The 23799-nt window shown below is 29.5% G+C and overlaps 2 protein-coding genes across 3 annotated transcripts in view; one reads left to right on the forward strand and one right to left on the reverse strand.

The window, feature by feature from the left end:
* Nucleotides 1–23799, forward strand: part of LOC122500159 (RING finger protein 17) — a 147659-nt gene that overhangs the window by 100159 nt on the left and 23701 nt on the right. The window lies entirely within an intron of this gene.
* Nucleotides 1–23799, reverse strand: part of LOC122500165 — a 43723-nt gene that overhangs the window by 9942 nt on the left and 9982 nt on the right. The gene's annotated exons all lie outside the window — the stretch shown is intronic.

A 23799-nucleotide genomic window follows, 5' to 3' on the forward strand; every position in this document is an offset into this window, starting at 1 on the left:
TAATTAGTTGGTCTTTGATGAGAAAACTCGCTGGTACTCGGAGCTTGATTCGCGCACGGTAAAGAGAGAATGAGTGAGAGAACAAGACGCAGAAACAGATTTAGTCAGTTGCAACGCGAGTGCGAGTGGAACGGCGAAAGAGAAGAGAAAATGAGGAAAATGAGAAGACGATAGAGAGACTATGTAAACTTTGCACAAAGGAACAGATCGTTTTCTGTGCTGTTAAAAGGCGAAGGCCTTTTTAACCTGCTGCGAAAGAAGATTCTTCCTCAACACTCTCGCCTTCTCTGTAAAAGTGAAGACAACGATTTATTCTTTCAACAAGAATTTCACTTGATTTCCGCGAAAAACGAGCTCTCTTCCGTTCTGACGTGACTTTTCTTTGCCAGTTGAACTTTATTTTATGAAGCAAGGCTCACCTTTCAGAAATTAACTAATCTAAACTGAAAACGGATTTCTCTCTGAGACTGAGACGTTCAAAAATAAAGTACATTTCAAGAGAACATGTTCAAAGGTTTTCGTAATATGTATTTCCTTAACTATCTTGTCAAACTCAATGAGATTCATTAATTCAATTTTCCTTCTCGAACAATACATAAAAAAAAATTCTTTTGGAATTCATCGAATCATTTGACGTTCCCCTTTTTTACGTATTCAGGGTTTTCATATATAAATATTCTATTAGCTGAAATGAAAATTACGGTGAACCAACGGTTGTGAACTACACAAAAATTTCCAGGACTTCGGCGTGTAGATATCTCTGATTTTCTCTATCGCGTACGTGTGAAAAGCTGCAGAAGCCGATATAAATATGATTCGCTAATTTGAAATTATTCGCGCGTAACTATGATTATGCACACTTCAATATCAGTTTGCACAAATGTATTAAAACAAACGCTTTTTACCATAAATAATATTCAAAACGAAAACACAATTTCCATAATACTAATATCGAATTCACGAGCATGAAAATTTTAAAAGCTTGAAAATATTTGTTTCTCTTATTCAGAAAATAAATTTCTAAAAAAAAATCAACTGTGAATGATGGAATATAATTATTAAACAAAATCACTAGTGTTTTTTCATTTTTTAATTTTTAATTACGAAGGAATCGAAAATATTTCCGTTGAGATTTAAAAGAATTAAAAAAATCAATGTCTTTATTGATAAAAATATAGGCTTCGTACTTTTACCTACCTTTTCACTATCACAGTTTTTCTGCGGATCTCGGCGGATATCAAATTGAGACAAAAAAAAGTATCAAAACGTTAATTCGCAACTATTTTGATACGTTTTTTGAATGTAATTTAATTAGAAATTATGAAAAAATTAGGTCATCGAATTGAAATTTTCGATAGCTTCATTATACCTCTTTTTGAGTCTCAAACTTCTTTTTGCCACTTTTGTAAAATTAATTATCGAGTACGAAGCCTGAAAAATATATGTATATAGAAAATACAGCAAAGAGAAAAAAAACGAGAATTTTTTTTCTGGTGTAATAATTATGAATTAATCTATCAAAGTAGAATTTAAAATTAATATATATATAAGTTTATGAAGGAAGTTTCATGGTTATTTTTAATTTTCTAAAGATGGGTTAAATTTATTCTTTTTAATTTAGTGGGTTTAAGAAATTCACATTTTTATTTGATTTTTTAAACGCGTTTATGCGCAAAAGAAGGTTGATGCTGTAAGTAAGCGATTGAGGATCATCTTTAAATCTCACTGACAAGCTTGACAAGCTTTCTAAAGCAAAAATGTAAGCGAAAGATTGAAGCACTGAATTTAACTTTGAGCTTACTTTAATCGAACTGCGTATATTTTTTTTTAAATTTAGTTTCACTGAGAAATCTCTATATAATATCATCATGTCTAAAGTTCCCAAGAGGAAGATTCAAACTGAATCTTGGTGGATTTTGAAAAAAAAATACTTATTATTTTTTGATAAAAGGAATTGATTATTGGAATAATGACGATTTTCATACCTCTTGCGGGTGTCGTAGGAAAATTACGCTCTTGAGAAAATGCAACTTATCTACATTAGCGAATATGTCTTGCATGTTAAGTGCTTGAATTTCGCCATGTAAAATGTAATAATAAGGCACACGAGATGCTCCGAAGGTGTTTCGAAAATGACAGTGTCATGCACTCGCCATAGTAATTGATGCGATGCGATGCGTGTGTATCAAAAGACGCCAATGTACGTCAAGTTACACGACCTAGAATAACAAACCTGATGACCAATTACCACTCAACAATCCTTTCTCTACTTCACAATAACTGCATGAATCACCCAGAAAATTCTAAACTATTTTCAATTTCGCAAGCGTAGCACTCTTATTTAACTTTTTTATCATATTAAAATCTTCTGAAAATTATTTTCACTACACACACATACACACACACACACATACACACTTGTGGATTCCCTGATGAATTTTAGTCTACAACAACAAAAAACCAAATTTTCGACTAATGAAACAAAAGATAGTGAACAAAAATAATAAAAAGAAACAAATGCGAATGAATCATTTTATCAGGTATTGAATTTTTTTCATACACACGACTCTAAAAAATTTCAACTTGCAACTAAAAAAACAGAGGTATATTATGAAACAAGAGTACGATAGCGTGCCAATTAGTAAGAGAACTGGTGAAATGGCGAGATTGAGAATTATTTTCCCCATACTGGATGGTGGAAATGAACAAAAGTCGGGAGTAATCAACCTGTAAGTCGACAATCTAGTCTATCTAAATTCGAACTCTAAAGGATATATAGTCGCATGCCTAAAAGTCGGATGAGCTATTTTGTTGACAGAACTAAGGCAGTTCTTGCGCAAACTGTTGAGCACTATTGAGTAATCGCACTCCTTGTACTGGGCGATCTTCGATTCTCAACCTAAATTCTTTCAAGTCTCCGAGAGTACTCCATCAATCAATTACTCTTTTAGTTCTCACATTCAAAATTGAACAAACATCTTAATTTTGAAAAAAAAATTCAATACAAATTTATTTATTCAAAGTTAATGTAACAGTACCTAATAAAAAATAATTGAAGTGCGGATAAAATTACGCATCTGTAATTACCGGGAAAAAGCATTAAACTGGTTCAAGTTCGCCTCTAGACATTCATTTTAAGCCTTCTTACTTATTCAGATACTGTAAATAATTATGTGGTAGCAAAAACTAGCTTAACTCATAGTATGGAAATAATCCTCTACTGCGTCGTCACTAATAAGAGATAATGGGAACCGTAAATTTTCTAATTATCCGCATAAATAAAAATAAATAAAAATAAATAAAGTTATTATACTTTTAAAAAAATGTTAAGACTTGATGATTTGACAAGTTTCGGAAATAAAAAAGAGGATTCTTTCCCTTGCGGTTGCCTGAGGTGGTCTGAGGTTGCCTACTGCGGTGGAAGTAGAGATTAATTATTAAGCCATTTTTATCATCGAAGCTTATGACTATTCGCAATAGAAGCTTATTTTATAGCTGTTTCAACAAAATAATTACCTCTAATCTTTTTTTTCACGTACAAAAGAACTCCAGTTTACCAGATTAAAACTAATTACTCACTCGACCGACTTGCCGTTAAAAACCGGTTAGAAGAAAGCCTTAGTTTTTATGTACTTCCTAACGGCCCAGTTATTGCAGTGCGAACACGAATACTATAAGTCTATAATAAAGAGCCTGGCACTGGCATGTGTAGTTTCATCCTACAACTGACATTGCGAACTAGAATATGTATATTAATTTTCTTCCTTTATCATTCAACAAAATATGTTTCATTGTAAATAGGACAATTTGAGTAATTTAAATATAATTTAGAAAGAGGTGTCAAAATTGGGCTGTCTGAAGCTCACTTGTGAAAGCACAATTTTTCTAAGGATATCAAATTGAGACGAAAAACGAATCAAAAGTGTTGCGATTTTATTTGTATTTAAAAAAGTTGTTGAATTTCAAAAAGGTTTGAATTTGAATCTTTTGAAGAATTTTAATTCCTATGGAAAAATAATAATTAAATATTTAGAAGCTATTGATGGTTTCGAATAATTTCACTTCTGGAGAAATTTGTAAATGCAATAAAACTTTTTTTAAAAAAAGTATTTAATAATTTTTAGAGTGAATCAGAATATTTTTTAGGGTTAGGGAAAAAGTGAAAATTATGTCTGGAAATCAGGGAAAACCAAAATTAAATTTTGAATTTGAGCGCGAGATGGTTAAATTACAATGACTTTAATCGACTACACAATTCTTTACATTTAGCATCGATAGTCACACACTAAAAAAAAAGTTTTACTTTCAGCCTATTTTTGAGGCTGAATTTAAGATGTAAACGGAGTCAGTCCCGTTAAACAAGGACAGACTTATGTGAAATACATGGGCTGAATTTAAGGTGTAAACGGAGTCAGACTTTTTTTTTCCTGTGCATGATACATCACGTGCTCGTGATTTTAATTAAAAGAATTCCGCTTAAAAATGAGAGTTTTAAAAAGAAAAATAAAGTTGAAAAATATTTCCCATTAAAGTTTGCAAAAAAACAGCTTCTTTAAAGATAATATGTTAGGTCAGCTTTGTCCGTTGACGTGTCAATGTTGAGGAATTCCTTTGGGACGAAGGAGGTGGCATAGGAAAACAGTAATCACGGAGTAACTCTGGGACCGGAACCTCGCTCTCGAAGAGGATCGAGTTGGTTGTAGTGTAATATAGTCTGCAATGCATACAAATGCCATTTTCACCTCGAACTCTCTGTTCGATTCTCCGTCTCTTTCTCTCTATCGGGCGCAATCTTGTTATCGTTGTCTCTCTCTATTTTCCTATCCTCCACATCCCATTCGAATTCCATCTCTGGCACGTGGACCATCTCCACGGTGCTCATCCTTCAGTATCCCTGGTTTCATCTCATCTCTCGTCGTGGAATCGAAGCAGGTAACAATGAGACTTAATACCTTCCACCAAATTATGCGAACTGACACCACTGGGAATAACACAATTTCCTTAATCTAATGATAAAATTAAATCATTCTTTTTTCCATATGATATGAATAATTTCTCGAGGAATCGTAAACAAATCATGCTGTCGCAATCCAATGATTTTGAATTACTTTTCAATATGCATAAAATCTTGCGATACTTACATAAAATTATCATGTCCTTATGTAATATGACGTTTATTCTCTTTAAATTTCATATTATAAAAAGTTTCACATTTACGTAAGACTGATGAGCCAGTAATTTGATCGGTCTCAGTGTCTTCCCTGACCCATATCTACCGCATGTGTAAAACATTGTAAAAGTTATCGTAAACATTTCATTCAAACAACTACTACAATTTCAAAAACTCTCCTCGACGATTATTAAAAAAAGAGCTGGATGCCGTATTTTTTCTACACTTTTTTCCTTTACTGCACACTTTTCGTCTACGCTGCTTTCCTTTCAAAATATCACAACTCAGCACACATGATTTTTCGCACGTTCTGCCTAGCTCACTATGCTCCCGCAAAAAATAATTGAGAAATCCCCATTACCTTTAAGTGTAGAAAAAACTGCAAAATAATAAGAAGAAGAAGATTTGTTTTCAATTAACAATAATTACGTTAAATTTCCCATTGAAAACAAACAATAATAACCGAAAGTAAGAGAATTTGTTCGTAAAAAAGAGATTTTAATAATGTCAACTTGCAGCTAGCAGAGACGGGACAAATACCTCAAAGCAATCCTAAAGTTATCAAGTTAATGTTTATTGTTCGTTTTGCATTTACTTGGACAATTGACGCGTCGCGTCGCGTCTCGTCGCACAAAAGTGTCTTAACGCCGCGCCGGAAGAACTAAATGAATGGCATCAGCGAATCAAGTGAACATTGCCAGCGTGTTTCAGAAGTTGTTTATTTGTCAACAACAAAGAGCGCTCATTAGTAAAGTATTGTGTTACCGTGTATAATGTATGGGAAGAGCTTTCGCAAATATTATTTGCTGCTTCTAATTGGCAACGTAGCGAAAGTCCTCATTCAACTACAACTACCCAGATCATCGTGTTCATTAGCATATTTATCCCCCGAGCTGACCGCCAACACACAATTCTAGCGGCGATGTGGATAAACGAGTATTTAATACATGGAGATTAGGTACCACTCACACGGTGAATATGCACAAGCTTAAACGACTAAATCCATCTATATGCCTCATCACCCGTTTCTCACGAATCTAGGAAAAAGTGGAAAAAAAACATCTCACCCACTTGACTTGTGATCATTAACACCTGTTAATGTGTCAACTTGTTTTTCCCTCTTCCTCGCAACGCAGTTCACTTGTTTTCATTCTTATTCGTAACACTTTTCCGTAATTGTGTCCCAATGGAATGAAGGAGATTAATTGCTCTCTTCTAATAACTTATTACATCAAGCGACATTCCGTGAAAAAAATTTATATCCAACAGAAACTTATTTGTCATCATTTTTCTACGGGAAACTAGTAAGAACACAATACACGGTTGCCACAAAAATTTAATTTTGTTATCCTGATTTCTAGACATAATTTTCACTTTTTCCCTGATCCTAAATAATAGGTATTCTGATTCACTCTAAAAATTATTAAATACCCAAAACAAAGTTTTATTACATTTTCAAATTTCTTCAAATGTAAAATTATTCGAAACCATCAATAACTTCTAAATATTTAGGTAAATATTATTTTTCCATATCAAAAGATTCAAATTCAAACCTTTTTGAAATTTAACTACTGAAAATTATTATATTTAAGAATTTTATATAACAATTTTTGAAAATAGTTTAAATTTTTTCAAAAGAATTTAAATAATAATTTATGAATATAAAGGAATTCATGCGAAGAATTTTATTCAATTTTGTTTAAATAATTTAAATTCTCGCCAAGAATTTTATTAAAATTTTTGACAATAATTTAATTCTTGGGATGAATTTCGCTATCTATTTATAAAAATAATTTAATTCTGGACGAGAATTTTTTAAAAATAATTTAATTTCTGCAAAGTATTTTATTACTTTTCAAAAGAATTGAATTCATGTGTTGAATTTTGATATTTATCAAAATAATTGAATTTTGGAAATAAATTTTATTAAAATTCCTTAACATAATTGATTTTATGGAAAGAATTTTGTTGATTATCAAGATAATTGAATTCTTTTGCAGAATTACTTGAAATTTTTGAGAATATTTGATTTTCTGCGACGAATTAAAATCTTTTTATGAAAATAATTCAATTATTGCAACGAATTTGATTATTTTATTGAATAATTTTATGTTATTTAAAATCGAATTCTTTCGTCAAATTTTAATCAAAGTTTTATGATTAATTGCATTTTTCGAGGAATTTATTTAAAATTGGATTAAAAATATTTGAAATTCTGTTATGAAAATAATTGGATTCCTAAATAAAAGTGTATTATTTATGAAAATAATTGAATGTTTTCGTAGAATTGTATCAACAATTTTTTCCAATAATTAAATCTTTTCATAAATTTTATGAAAATAAAATATTGAAAAATATTGAATTGCGAAAAACTTAAAAATAATTGAAATTTTGCAAAGAATTTCATTAAAATTTTTGAAAATAATGCTATAAATTTTTTCTATTTATGAAAAAATTGAATCATTACGAAAAAATTTGTAAACAATTGAATTTTTGTGAAATTTTTATTATTTTATGAAAATAATTAAATGTTTGCGTAGAATAAATTTTATTAAAATTTGTTTTAAATAATTGAATTCTTTTGGAAAATTTTATTAAAATAGTAGATATTTAAAAATTATTGAACTGTTGAAGATTTGTGAAAATAATTAAAATTTTGACAAGAATTATATTAAAATTTTTGAAAATAATTGAATTTCGTAGTAGAATTTTATTATTTACAAAGATAATTGAAATTGTTTTGAGGATTTAAAAACAAATTTTGAACATAATTGAATTTTTGCGAAGAATGTTAATAATATTTTTTGAAAATAATTGGATTTCTGCAATCATTTGTAACTTTTCTAAAGTTCAATTTTTTTTACTGTTTTTAACAAAAATTCTTCTATAATTCCATTATTTTTTAATAATTAATTGAATAATTGTGTAACAAGATTATAATTTTTGACTAATCAACAAAGTTTTGAATTTACATACATCTAACAACGAAGAATTTTTCTATTTATTAAAAAAAAATATTTCAACGCAATATATTTTTTATTGTAGCTATTATTTACTGAGCTAAAATTTGCTGGGCTCAATTATAAAATGCTTTTGTTAGCACTTTCTTCTCTGATTTGGGCTATATGAGATTCTGTACTATGAAAAATATTGGAATAAAACAAACAAAAAGATTTATTGTTCAACAATAACATCTATGTATATATTTTGTTTTCTAAATTTTAATTAGTTGAAAATAATCTAATTCAATTTTTTTTAATTAGTTACTTACTAATTTTTCTACTACTACTACTATTACAATTTTTTTTTTTTACTTATTTTAGTCAAAATTTTACTAAAAATGAGTTATTTTCAACAAAATTGTATTTATAGAACGGCTACGGAAAATGTAAAAAGTATATATATACAGTTTTTGTAAAAATGAAAAATACTCGCTTCTGTCAAGAAGATGTCATGTATGGCTCAAGGAAGACCACTTGAAATAAAGTGTACAAAAAGTAAATAGAGACAGGTTTCTTTAAGGAGACGCACCTGTTTAAAGAAGCGAAAGACCGGTTTCATTTGGATCATCTTAAACTTGTTAAGATTTAACCTTCTTGAAAATTTCTCCGATAATATTAATATTATACTAAAGAGAAGATGAGTTTTTGCTACTAACAGGTCAGCAATTATAGCTGATATATGAAAGTGTCAAAATTTCCAATTAAAACCGATAATTTGCAAGTTTTCAAACTTCTTCTCAATTTAAAGCAATTACTTTTTAAAGACGTATCACTTTTCCCTCTTAGGGCAAATATACAAGTAATTTATATTACATTAATTGCATTTTTGCTCTTAAAAATCATGCAGACAATTTTTTTTGAAAATTTCTTTCTTAATTCTAAGGAATTTTTGTTCTAAAAATTTAAATAGTTTTTTTAAAATTAAACCAAATTATTTATTACTTGATTGATTGCAAAATTTAGTTTTGCTTATCAAAGCGAAGCGAAGAAAGAAAGTTTAAGAAACTAGATCGTCCTAAATATATGTTGAGAACTTGGAAAGTTAAGAGGAAAAGATCGATTTTGGTCAGACGCAGATATGCCTGATAGAAATTGGACTAATCTACTTGCGAGAGACTCGATAATTTGTTTTAAAGTGGAAAAAGTCGCGCATAGTCGGACCTAACGTGCATTCAATTAAATCTACTTGAAATTGTACTTTATTTCCTAATTAGTATAAATAATTTACTATAATTAACATTTGGAATAGAATATTTATAAACTCTTATTTCTTTTTAAAAAATATATTTAATTTATAAATTTTCGCTTAAGGCTGACTATTTGAAATTGTATACTTCTTGGTTAATAAATACATCATTATCAATATGTGTAGACAATTTGCAAATTACAGCAAAACAAAAAACGAAAATACACTACAATGCCGATTAATTGAAACGGCTTCTATATAAAATAAATTATTTTCACGAGTATGCTTTAGTCCATTTACAATTATTATTCCTCATTTTGCTCTCGAAATTGCAGGTGGATTTATTAAATCGGGGCTTTCAAATTTTCAATGACTAATAATTGTTATTTGCTCTGTTTACTTTAATCCCTTTATTTAGTTAGATAATCAGCTTACATTTTTATTTTCGTTTTTTTTATCTCTTAAGAAGACCATTACATTAGTAGAAATTAAATTGATATGTTTAATTTATCCGGAAAATATCGTTTTTTAATATTAATCCAGGTTCCGAAATATAAAAAAAATAGAAATGAGAGAATATTAAAGTAAAAGTGCATCATAATAACTTAAAGTCAGGTAAATTTTAAATTCATTTTAAAAATATAGACTATAAAATAAATGAAATCTAATTTTCATTAAGATTGACTGCGAATCAATTGGAAGATTCCACACATAAGTAGAAAATAATGAAAGGAAGCTTTTGCAATATCTATAGGTAGTTGATAGTTGTGGACGTTTCTCGATCTCCTGTAACCTGTTGCTTCATTCTTGCATTTGCCTACGTAAGCACTTCCAACCCAGCTTACTGCACAGCGTAAGTTCATTAACTCGTAAATTAATTCCCGCCGCTTCAGAGATTAGCGTCACCTTATACAAAACTCTTCCAATTCAATGAAACTATTACATTTTTTTAAGATAAATTCAGTTCAAAGGTATGTTTGGACAGCAAACAAAACCCTTATCTAAAATTGTTTACTTTGTCAATATTACACTTTATTATTTATTACTCTCATTTACGCGGAATGAAAATATAAACGTTCTTCAATTGCCGAATTGAATTTTTGACAAGAATCACTGGAGAAAGTAAATCTTAGTTTATGAAAAAAGGTCCGTAATTTCATAGAAAAAGGACAAAAAGTTGGTAAATTTTATGATATAATTTGGAGAATTTTAGAGAAATTACAAATGTTTGCAGAAATTTAATTGTTTTCAAAAGTAATAAAATTAATTCTTCGCAGGAATTCAATTATGTTCACAAATTTAAAAAAAAGGCTCGTCAAAATTTCAATTATTTTTAAAAATCATAAAATTCTTCTACAAAATTCAATTATTTACAAAAATTTTAATAAAATTCTAGGCAAAATTTCAACTATTTTCTATTTCAAAAATTTTCCTCAATTCAATGATTTTCAATATCTACTATTTCAATCAAATTTTCCAAAAGAATTCAATTATTTAAAAATTCTAAAATAATAAAAATTTCATAAGAATTCAATTATTAAAAATAAAATTTACATACATTTTTTCTAAAAAAAATCAATTCTTTGAAGCTTACACGGAAAAAATAAGTCGCGGAAATTTTCCTCGACTTTGTTGAAGACTCTCGGATTTAGTGGAAAGTGTTTTAAAAATCATATTCACAGTTTTTGAAGAAATAGACTACATTTGAAGAAATTTTCCGCGACTGTCGAAGAAAATGAAGACTCCACGCGCATGTAACCGATTCCGCCACAGTCGCGGAAAATTACAAACCTGAATTTACTCTACAGCGTTCTAATTTTTAATTGACAGTCGCGGAAATTATTTAGAATTTTTTAATGTATATATTAATATCGACACATTGAATAATAAAAATAATAATAATCTTGACAATCAATTGTCATAAATTGTTAAAAAAAAATGTTAAAAAAACAGTGTTTATTGGTTTTATCGCGCGCAACTTTTGTGCGCACCATTTTCCGCGACTCGTCGACGAAACCTTCTATGAAGTGTTAGAATAATTCCGAGACTGTTTTCCGCTACTAGGTTTCTAGAAAGTCCTCGACTTTTTTTGGAGAATTTCTGCTAAAATCGTAGAACATTTCTAAAAGTCTATAAATGATTCGTTCATATCCGAGAGTCTTCGATTAGTCGCTGAAAATTTCTGCGACTATTTTTTTCCGTGTATTTATAAAATTCTTCCCAATAATTTAATTATTTTCATAAATAATAAAATTCATTGCAGAATTTTAGATATTTTTAATACAATTTTAATCGAATTTCTCGAAAAATGTAATTATTCTTGAAAATGTTATTGAAATTCATGAAAATGAAAGTACAAAATTCAATTTTTATTGAATATCGTAAACAATTGAACCTCAGAATTGTCAAAGAACTTTGTCGAAAATCATTGAAAATAATTGATTTAAAGAAGAATTTTTATTGAAAATTCTAGAAAATAATGATTGAATTGAAATTATGAAAATAATTTTGAAGAAGTGAGAGTAACAATATATATAGTAATGATGCTATCACTCGGTCGATAAATTGTTAAGATGATGAAAAAAATCGATTACTCCGAGTCAGGATAATCCTGACTCGGAGTGATCGATTTTTTTCATCATTTTAATAATTAGAGTAACAATATTCTCATAATATAATAAAAATAATTATTTTATCTCTCGATCATTTTTAATTATTATAAAACATGAAGATTATCGATATCTTCATGTTTTATAGTTATGAAAAAATTTAATTTCTAGTTTTAAGTAAAATTTTCTCTTACTTAATTCGGAATGACGAGCGAACTGGTTATAAATTTTTGTCCGTAAATGGTCCGTAATTTTTCATTTTTGGTCCGTAAAGTCTCTATTTAAAATTTTTAAAGTACTTTCAATAGTTCGAGCCGTTTTTTGTCTCAATTTGCTTTCCTTAGAAAAACTGTGAAGGTACATTCGGAACATGTGTGAGAATTATTGTTTCACTGCGCACATAAGAATTGGAATCATATGGCGATATATGATATTTTTTTATAAAAAGTAAAATTTTTTTCACTCCGATACATTATTAGAAGAGGGTGTGTTAGCAATTGAAATTATGCGATCATATGTAGGCGGCGGACTTGCAATTCACGACGACGCGATAGCCTTGCTCGCGTGTGTACAATCTGCGTATAACACCACAAAAGTGAAAGTTGGAGACTTAACTGACGAACGGTATCATACTCTATTATGGTACGAAACTTCCATTAACAAATTTCTATACAAGCACCACTACAACTGCCATATATATAATGAATACATTACGCATTTAATGATAAATCGTCCAAACGCCCGTCCTGCCGGAAGGACGTTCCCAAAAAAAGGCTTTTAAAAAAAGGGAATTCAACTTTTCTTTTCTGGCACTCCTTGGGATTAAAATAGACGAAAAGACGAAAAAATCCATATTTTTGACTTTTTAAAATAATGATTTAAACCATTTTTCAAAGCCTTCAAACTTGCTATGTTTTTAAACAGTAAAAAAAACATTTTTTCGTAAATTTAATGTAAAATCCCCAAAAATCAATATTTTTTGACCGGACAAGTCTCTTTCTCTTCAGAAACGTTCAAAGAATGAAACCTAATTGTTCAATTAAAAAAAATTCATTTTTAATATTGTTCAGTATATCTGAGTAATACTCAGGCGCGAGTCCCTTCGAAATTGCTCTATAAAATTAATATGGAAGCAGATAAATATAAAACTAAATATATCGTTGGAAAGGTAATGAAACAAGCTTTCAAATGATGTAAATATCGAGTCTTTAAATTTATAAACCTGGGCTAGGCAGTCTCTTAAATAAAGCGAAAAGCGTCCTGCCGGCAGGACCGGGCTTCGTCATTCTGCGACTAAAAATTATGTGAATTTTTGGAACATGTAACTTCTTCAAACTACCCAGCCCTTAGTTTTGAACTTACAAGCTCGATATTTATATGCGCTGAAAGCTTGTTTCGTTACCTTTCCAATAATATATTTCATTTTTTATTTATCTGAATCCATGTTAGTTTTCTTTAGTGATTTCGGAGGGACTCACCTGAGTCTTTTTCGTCCTGCCGGAAGGACGTTGGACGATTTATCATTAATAAACAAAAATATAACGGCTTATCAATTTTTATTCTCTTTCAAAATCCCTATTATCGTTAATCATAGTTGCTGATTATCATTTCATTATTAAGAGATAATAAACAATTACGACAAATGAAATAATTAATTTAAATTTATGAGAGCGTAACCCTATTAATTCACTGAACCGTCAAAAGAAGAGAGCCACAATTTCGATCATTAATTAAATGATTAATTATAGAACTAATTGAATCGTTGAAAATTATTTTTCATTTGTTTTCCTTTCTTTTTTCAAATGGAGACTAAATAGAAAGTTAATCTTATCGAGTACTTTTTACAATACGTTTCACTATTTGTTTTATTTATTAATATTCGAAAACTGATTTTTTCGAATAGAAATAAATTATTGTTCTACTTTGTAAATGGAAGATTTTCATGTTTGAAAATTTCATGACAAAGAGTATTTTTGATTTCGAAATATAAAAACTGATTTACATTACGATACTTTAAGTCGCGGAAAGGCATTTGATGATCAACTTTGATAAATATGTAACAGTTTGTCTGGTCTGTCTTGTTCAAGTCGCATTGCATAATGACTCAATGCTTCGAGTCCGAACGAGTGGGGAAAATTCTCTGGTACGACATTGACCTCTTTGTCGAATGTTTCGTGTTTGGGCGCTCGACATGTTTACACTTATTGCTTATCTTGTCCACAGTTTTGTCCATTCATGCATAAAGTGTACTTTATTAAAAAAAACCAACCACCATAAATGCGTCTGCAAAATTTAATATTTATAATTTATGTAATTTAGTTAATTACTTTCGGCTTCGTACTCATCTACTAAAATCTACTGTTTTCTACTTTTCTTACGATTTACTTTTTGGACACCAAAATTGAGAATTTTATTATGAATTCTAAAAATGTTTCCAGTACTTCGCTGACCTGTGCGGCATGGCACCTCTGAAAATTGAATAGTTAATTCTTCGCAGAATAAATTTTTAACAGTCGGGCAGCATAAAAAAATGTGCTTATTTTCCCGAAAGCAGTTTTTCAAAGAAAAATTCTCAAGTGCACATTAATCTCGAATAGTATAATGGGTCGTAAAAAACGGCGTAATAGGAAAAGTGAATAGTCCAGCTGCGCCGTTTTTTTTTTTTTTTTTTTTTTTTCTTTCTTTGGAGAGGGAAAGTCCATGCGATAATGCAATAATAAAAGTGAAGCACCGGTTTAAAGCAAACTATCCATCTGCAATTTCGAACGAATCCAGACTTCGTCTGCTCCAAAACGGAAGAGCATCTTTTCCTTCGTCTGTCGTACGCAGTCCAAGTTTTATTGTATTAACTGAAATTGCAACTGCGCCCGTAAAGGTAGAGGTTTTACTATCATACTGTAAACGTAGACAGTCTGCGCGAGGGGAAAAAGAAATGAGGGGGCAGAGAGGGCAGAGGGGGGAGAAAAAGGGGTTTGAGTTTTCCAGGGTTTTTCAACTGCAGAGAAGGATCAGGGAAGAGCGCGCTACTAAAATCGAAATTGTCAGAGCTCACGCTTAGTTTTATGGCACCCCTTTTTTCTGCCTGCGACACCTCTTTTTTTATCTTTCTTCTCAACTTTTACAGCAGCTCTTTTCAGAGTTATCTGCCTTGACAGGAAGCGTGGTTTTAAATAATTCTGTAATTAAAAGTAATTGCTTTTTAAATTAAATACACAGCTGCTATCGACGTAAATTAGTTTCAGTCTTTCTTTATACTAAAGTCGTTGAAATAGAAGTAAAAAAATGCTTTTAAACTTCCCTATCGTTATTTTGCAGTTAACTGATTACACTGTGACTGGTCAACGAAATGTCGAATCAATTTGATGTGTGCAGAAAAACTGTGATAACTATTTTATTTTTTGTTTTCAAAAAATGGTATTGTGTGTCAAATGTACTTTTTAATATATGCGCGAAAAGTAGGAATTCTATTCCAAGTGTAAATTATGAATTGGCGAGTTTTTCATTTCGCTCACACATTACGTGGGTTTATAATATTTTTCCTTGGCGCATCTAGGTTTCTATTACACGCCACAAACGTAATGTGTTACATAAGATTAATTACACTTGAGGCAGGTGTATGAGCCGTTTTTACGCTACATGACTGATAAATATTTCTCGCGTACTGCATTATCTCGTGTCGAATTATTATCTCACACTTCCGGTTCTTCCGTTGCAAAAAGTCGACAAATCGTTCGACACCACTGATATCAATGATGCAACCAGTGAATGCGGAATCGACTTCAGATGTACACCAACTTTCTAACGCTTTTCTCCTTTCGATCTCGATCCTCGCCTCAGTGTCTTCGCCACACAATTTGACTAGAAATTTTAAGAACTATTATTCTATTTGTCTAATTTTGTACTAAAGGAGTTGAAATCTTGCAAAATTTTATTTCTTCCACCAAGTTTATCAGTATACAGACTTCACACTCTATAATTTTCAAAAAGTAGCTTTCAAACTAAAAAGAAGTAGGAAACAAGTAGTTATCGAAAAATTAAACTTGACGACCAAAAGAAACTCGTTTTAGACATGCTTTACAAAACTGACAAAAATTCCATTCTATATTTTATTTTCCTGACTTTTTTCTAATTTTCGTCAAAAATATTTACTTCTTTCTTATCCTGCTAATAAATTGAATTTCTGCAAAAAATTTTATTATTCATAAAAGTATTTAAATATTTATAAAAATAATTTAATTCTTGCGAAGAATTTTATAAAAAACTTTAATAATTCATTTTTTTCGACTAATTTTATGCAAATTCTAATTTAAATAATTGTATTCCTAAAAATTTTTTATTATTTATAAAAAGAATTGAATTCTTACAAATATTTTTACAAAAAAATGTTGAAATAATTTAATTCTGTTTAGAAATTTTATAAAAATAGTATTTAAATTTTTGACAATAATTGAATGTCTGTGTGGTAGTTTTTAAATTTTTTTTGAAAATAATTGAAATTTTGAAAATAATTTTATTAAAACTTTTGAAAATAATTGAATTCTTGTGATGAATATTGTTATTTATGGAAATAATTGACTTACTGCGAAGAAGTTACTGACAAATTTTAAAACATTTGATTTTTTCGAAAAAATTTATGCAAATGATATTTGAAATGATTGACTTCCTGTGAAATTTTTATTTTCTTGGTAAATAATTGAATGTTTGTGTAGAATATTATGAAAATTTTTGTATTTTCATTTTTGGTCCGTAACGTCCGTATTTTAATTTTAAAATACTTTCATTGGTTCGAGCCCTAAAAGCATTATTTCTTTTACAATTCTTTTTTAAAATTATAACAATAATATTAATAATCGAACTAATATTTATTGGCAATTTTGTAGATAGGAAAATCGATTTTCGACAATAATCGAAGATCAAACGATCATTTGATCGTATCATTTTAATTAAAATGAGTTTTTTTGGAAAACTATTGAAATATTAATTTTTAAAATTTTAACAAGACGTCCTTAGTTTAATAAACTTATCTACTTAATATTTTGATCTGCAATAAAATAATTTTTATTATACGGAGAGGAATTAATTTTCTGAATAAACGAAGAAGAAATTGAATTCCGAAAGAGTGGATGCCATTATAATATGGGGATAAATTATTATATATTTTAGTTGAATATCTTGAACATGTTGAAAGTTTTTGATTGAAAGACGATTTTGAGTTGATTTTCTCAAAGTCTCAAAGTCACGTCTTCTTTGGGAAATTTCGTAAGAGCCCGTCATGTCGGGATAATTTCATTGACCCTGGCAGTATCGACGGAAGCAGGGAGTGTCTTATGAGATTTATCAAACGCTTTTGCCGAACGACGTGCCAATGTTGGGTGCATTCTACGTCGCTAGGAGGCAATGCGATAAAAACTTAAATTACGGTTCTAACAAATGTCAGTGTAGGATTTTCAAAGATGTTATTTATTTTATCCGCGCGAAATGCGCGCCTTCATACGGCGATCAACCAGTTACGGAAGGTCTCAAAGAAAGTATAAAATGTGCAGGCTTCACAAGAGAGACTATAAACGTTACAACTTGGAATCTCTATTGATAAAACGTTAAAGAGGATTTCTCTGTTTATACATTTAAATGTTTCTAAAATTATTACATCACGAAATTACCATAATATAATTTACACAGATTCTCGTGTATGTCAAATTATTTCTTGGATACTCTCGCGGTAATTTATAATGTCATCCACTTCGATATTATATTTCTTGGTGTTTTCCTCATATTTCTAAAACCGATTAAAATTTTACCTGTTCATTAAAATCTTTCATGCATACCTCTAGAAACATGTCTGGAATTCCAATGAGAGACAAGAATACAGTATTTCATAATGTATTACAAGGAACAAGTGACAACAAATATTTTCATTGAAATTTTACATATATAAAATATGTAAATGATTCAGGAAAGATGTAAAAAGTTTTCGGAATTTTTCATCAAGGAAGCGATAATCTTATTTCGAAACATAAAAAACTGATGAAAGTTATGTTAATTTTCAATATTAAGAATATTAGGAAAATTGTTGAGAGAGTTTCGCACGATGGGTGTTGATTCTGTGATTAGAATCGCAAGTGATCGCAAGAGAGAAGTGCGCGACAGCGACACTATCTGAATCGAGAAATAGTCCCGATTGCTATTAAAAAAAGCACGTTAGTCAGCTCCGAGTCATTAAGTCGTGTCTATCGGTTCAAGGTAATTCCAGACCGCCGCGCCCTGATCCCACGATCTCACGTTTATTTCTCCACTTTAAAAGACTTTAACCCAGCCCACCCTTTTCTATAACGTATTACATATCTTATTGACGGCCAAACATTATAACCACGTGCTCAGAAGAAATCATCAGGAACCCTTTCCCTTTCATTGTTGTGAAAATTGCCACCTTTCTATATAATAGAGAACTTTCTCTTCCTTCTACATTTAGGTAAAAAACAGCCTACACGAAATGACCTGGGCACAATTTTTCAAATCAATATTCCTCCATTAGAGTACAAATTGGAAAAGAAGTAGAGTCAGAGTTATGCAATAGTGTAATTTTGATTTAAAATCAAATTTTTGTTCAATGTAAGAATGATGACGATACAGAATCACGAATGCGGATGTACATACATTATAATAATGAAACATATTCTTTATTCTATTCAACAAGGTCAAAAGACAATCAAGTTTTCGGCTGTCTTGAGTAAGAGAAAGAGATTACGAAACACGAGACATGTAGGCCGGCATAAAGAGGCACGAACCATAAATCGACACTGATCTTGGAGATTCACGCCCTTGACACAACGTCACGAGTCAAATACAGAATCAGGATTGCTAAAAATTTCATTTTCTTATTTGACTTCTCCCTGATTTCCAGACAAAATTTTCACATTTTCTTTGATCCTAAAGCTATAAGGCTTCGTACTCATCTACTAAAACCTACTATTCACTACTTTTTTTTACGTTATACTGCTATTTGATTACTTTTTTAGAATAGCATTTTCAAACGAATTTTGATAAAATCAATTATTTAACAAAATTTTTATACAACTCTTCAATTACTTTTACTAATAATAACATTTTTCATGGAAATTCAATTTTTTGAAAAAGTTTTTGATTAAATTCTCAGCAAGAATTCAATTATTTTCACACGGAGAGAAATATAAAGTAACTTTTACTACTTTTATAGTAAAATATTTCTGGTAACATTTACTACTTTCGGAGTAAATTTTGCTACGTTCGAAGTAAATTTTACTACGTTCAAAGAACATATTTGTTCTCATAAAGAATTTTATCAACAAATTTTTAAATAATTTAATCCTTTTAACTAATTTTAATAACATTTTTAAGAGTAATTACGTTTTTGGACAAATTTGATTAAAATTGTATTAAAAATAATTGAAATTCTGCAATGAATTTTATTATTTATGAAAATAATTGAATTCTTTCGAGAACTTTTATTAAAATAGTAGATATTAAAAATCATTGAATTGAGGAAAATTTTTTTCAAGTAATTGAAATTTTGCCAAGAATTGACGAGAATTTAAAAAAATTTTTGAACAGAATTGAATTTCTGCAAACATTTCTCTAAAATTCTCCAAATTATATCGTAAAATTTACGAACTTTTCGTATTTTTCTATCAAATTCCGGACTTTATGGACCTTTTTTTAAAAAAAAGGAGTTTTACGGACCTAGTTCGAGCCATGTACTTTTAGAAATCTAAAGAATATGTAAAATCCATGACATTGCATAGTATTATATTATCAATCGTTTGTATTTGTAGTTTCTCTTCATAAGATGATTTTATTTGAAATAATAGAAAAAGAACATTTAATAATACCAGATTGCAAGTTAAAACGCTTTTTATCGACTTTCCCTTTAAGTAGGGAAATAAAATATCAGTTTTCTCTGTCATTCATTTTAATACAATTTGTGAGTAGAGAAGATTAGTGTTTACCGATAAACATTTGCAGAATAAAAGCGGAATATAGAACACAAAAAGATTTGATATTGTTGACTGCGTTTAATTATTTACTTCGCTCGTTATTTACAGAAGAATAATTTATTTCATTTACATTTATAAGATTTTTTTCATAAGCGAAGAGCTACTCAATTTCCACAACGGCAACGCAATGTGATATAAGCTTAATAATTTTTCAGGCAAGTTTTTAACTGCATTTTAATTTTGTACATTAATAAAGAAAAATTTCTTCCTTAATAGAAAGAAAGTCAATCAACAAAAACACCCTTTCACCTTTTCTTTTCTCTGTTTTCTATTTTTTTGCAACAATCATTTTTACATCTGACAGTCGCATATTTGAGGAAAAAGTAGATAAAATAGAACATTTTCTTTGTATATCAATTATCAATTAATGAATTTCATTGAGGAAATTGTATATTTCGTATAACAAGTTTATTTTCCATTTTTAGCTTTTTCAATAGGAATTTCTTGACAAAAAGATTGTGCAATATTTTATAAATGCAATTTGTCATTTTTAAAAAGTTGCACGAAAGTGTGCAGTAATTGATAATTCTAAATGAATATAAATTAACATTCATTACGTAAATTGTTCATTTTTCAAAATTCTATTTAATTTTATTTATCGCATACTTGGAAGAATATTTTAATGACTCTCTTAATTAGATAGATTTTCACCTCCCGTATGACTTGCGCGCATTTTATTTTTATGAGATTTCACAATTTTATTAAAAAATTCTGATACTCTGAAAATGTTTTTGACTAATATTTGATAAAAATTACGAAAATGAAAAAATTTCTATTTGATCTGACACTTTTCCCTTGTCTATCTACCTGATTGATATAAAATTTCTAATCGGAACATTTACGTTCCATCAAATTATACTTTCCTTTGAATTTCAATTATAAGGACTGTTCTAATTGATTTACCGCTATCGTTTCTCAGATATAGGAAATAGCATAGATAGGTGCGTAAGTTTGCTATCTCTTATATACATTTAATTATACTTGACGCAATCGGTTTTATAACAATAATAAACGATGAAAAATGTTTTATAAGTTGTTTATTTTAAAAAGAAAATACTTATTAATTTATATACCGGAAATGTAAAAATTGAATCATTTTGCCATTTGTCTAGAGCTACTAAAGTAGCTCCGGGCTAAATTTAAATTTACAATTGATTTTAGATCATTCAACTTACATTACAGATGACGGATGTTCAAAATAACAGCGCAAATTAATGGCTTCCTTCTGATATATTGAAATCCTGTCATTACTATTCACTGACAAGTTTATTTAAAGTCTTTTATACAATATAACCAAACACTATTACACAATAATGTCCTTGACATTTTCATAAATAAATTCCAAATATTAAATTGAGAATAAATCTATTATTGATTCAAGGTTTTTTTTATCTAAACCACGTAGCAATTAGAACTGTTTTATTTATTTTTCTTTTTTTAAAGAAAAGAAGTTTATATTTTTATTTATTTTCGTCGATAAACGAAATAAACGAAATAATTGAATAAAATTGAAAATTCTAGTTTGCTGCCGTGTAATTTTCTTTTTAAAATACCAATAATTTTTTCCATGTTGTTCTATGTTGTTTAGTCGATTAAAGACCATTATTAAGTAATAATAGTATGTAATGAGAGGTATTTTGTGCAATCGTAATGCTGAGTGTGTGTGAGTGTGAGTGTGAGTGCAGTGAAAAGAGAGGAAGCGAGCAGTAAATCACATGAAGATAGGAGATTGGAAAGTTATTCTATCTATTGCCCTTAGGTGGTACCATAACTGTTATTAACGTAGGGTTAAAAAAAATTACCCATTTTAATACCTATTTCCTCGTATTACTATTATCAATTCAGAATTTAACTCGCCAGAATAAAATACAAACAGCGAGATTATTTATACGTATATATGTGTATAATATAACAGGGAGATATTTCATACAAGGACTTTCATGTTGGCACCACTGACTCATTGTACTTTCCAACAAATGAAAGCCAATTGTAAGTACTCGTGACACACCATTGTTTAATTTTAAAGCCTCTGACAGTCATTATGGTTTTTTTTCAGAATTTCTCTCCCTTATATTTTTTCACATGTAGATATCATCAGTAAATTAGTGAAAATTTGTACAATTGCACTGGAAATAAATAATGAATTTATGAATTTCACAAATTTACAGTTCAATGTCTGTTCAACTATGATGCTTATGTTATTATTTTATAACTGAAAAGTACAGCCCACAATATAAATATTTTCTTTTTTGTTACAGGTAAGCATTCAACTTCTGTATCAATGAAATTCATTTTGATTCGACACAATTAGTGAGTATACTTTTCTTTTGAATTACTATTTTATTCAAGTTAAAAAAAAAGTTTGCCTAAATTTAAGACTTCTTTATACCATGGAGCAGTTTGATTTTATTTTTATGAAAAAACCCATTTACTTCATTTAAATTTGACAATTTCCAAATAAATGTAAATTGAAAGTAGTGTATCTAAAAAAAAGTAGTAGACGAGTGCGAAGCCTGCGTGACAATTCGGTTGCCTTCTTGTTTTCTACCATTATCAACGTTATAACGCGTTCTCGTTCTCAATGTCTCGCTTAATTTTAATGAGATAAATTTAAAAGTGTATGAAAGTGTCGGAGGTGTAATTAAAGTGGAAAAAATGCAATTTAGAAGCGCGTGATTAGAAATTAAAGGACTTAGGAATATTGAGATTAACTTTGTGTCGGTCTCTGTGTGGTTGCTCTCTAAAATTGCACGAGATGTGTTATTCGAGATAATTAACAAGCACACAACTTAAATAATATATCGGAGTATATAGTGGGCACGCAGGACTGACTCCTTTATGGGAGTGAACTCAAAGTTTGCGTCGTTGTGAATTTTCCCATATATGAGGTAGGTAGGTAGGTAGGTAGGTAGGCCCGTCCTCGTTTTCGTACCGTCGCGTTGACTAGCGTCGAGCAGGTGACATCGACGACAATGAAGTCGGCGACGAAGACTCGAGAAAGTTTGTTATACTCACAAGGATAATGCGATTCGCAATTTAATTATTGTTTATTTCACAGGAGGCTAGATGACGTTACTGTCGAGGGAGAAACTTAAACCAAAAGAAAACTTATGTTGTGGTGATGATACAATTGTACCGCTATCATAGACTCTCCAAAGAATTTACATCACAGTCAAAGGATGTTTAAGTTGATCCTAATGAAATTAAAGTCAATATCCGGAATCAAAACTTAATAATTCCACTGTTAACCTTACCTATAGTATCAAATTGCAACGAATACCAAAAATTGATTTTAATTTTTCGCTTTAATTATCAAATTGAGACAAAACACGAATTGCAAACGAATCAAAAGATTCGTGTTTTGTCTCAATTTGATATCTGCAGAAAAACTGTGGATCCACTTTAGTATCAATTTGATACTTTTAAGAAATCTGTGTCGAGTTTCATTTTATATTAATTATTTCTTTTTTCATTTTTAGTCACTTTTGTAAGAAATAAATTCACTAATGTGGCTTGGACAATTTTTCCTTTTCGAAATAAATTTTTAACATTCTCAAAGTCTCTTCAAAGCCTGACAACGAATATCTTTCTAGAAGAAAATCTAGTTTGGAGGAAATTTCCCAAAGAAAAGAAACTGAATTAGTACATTTCCTTTGTGTTTCAAAAGAAACATTATTCAATCAATATTTAATTAAATAACGCATTTCATATTTTATTATTTCTTTTATCAATTATATCAACATTTAAATTAAAATCATTAGTTTCTGTCGCACTGGATCAAACATGTTACTTTCCTTTATGA

The sequence above is a fragment of the Leptopilina heterotoma genome, unplaced genomic scaffold, assembly GCF_015476425.1.
Source record: "Leptopilina heterotoma isolate Lh14 unplaced genomic scaffold, ASM1547642v1 Lhet_182, whole genome shotgun sequence".
In the NCBI taxonomy this organism is placed as follows: domain Eukaryota; kingdom Metazoa; phylum Arthropoda; class Insecta; order Hymenoptera; family Figitidae; genus Leptopilina; species Leptopilina heterotoma.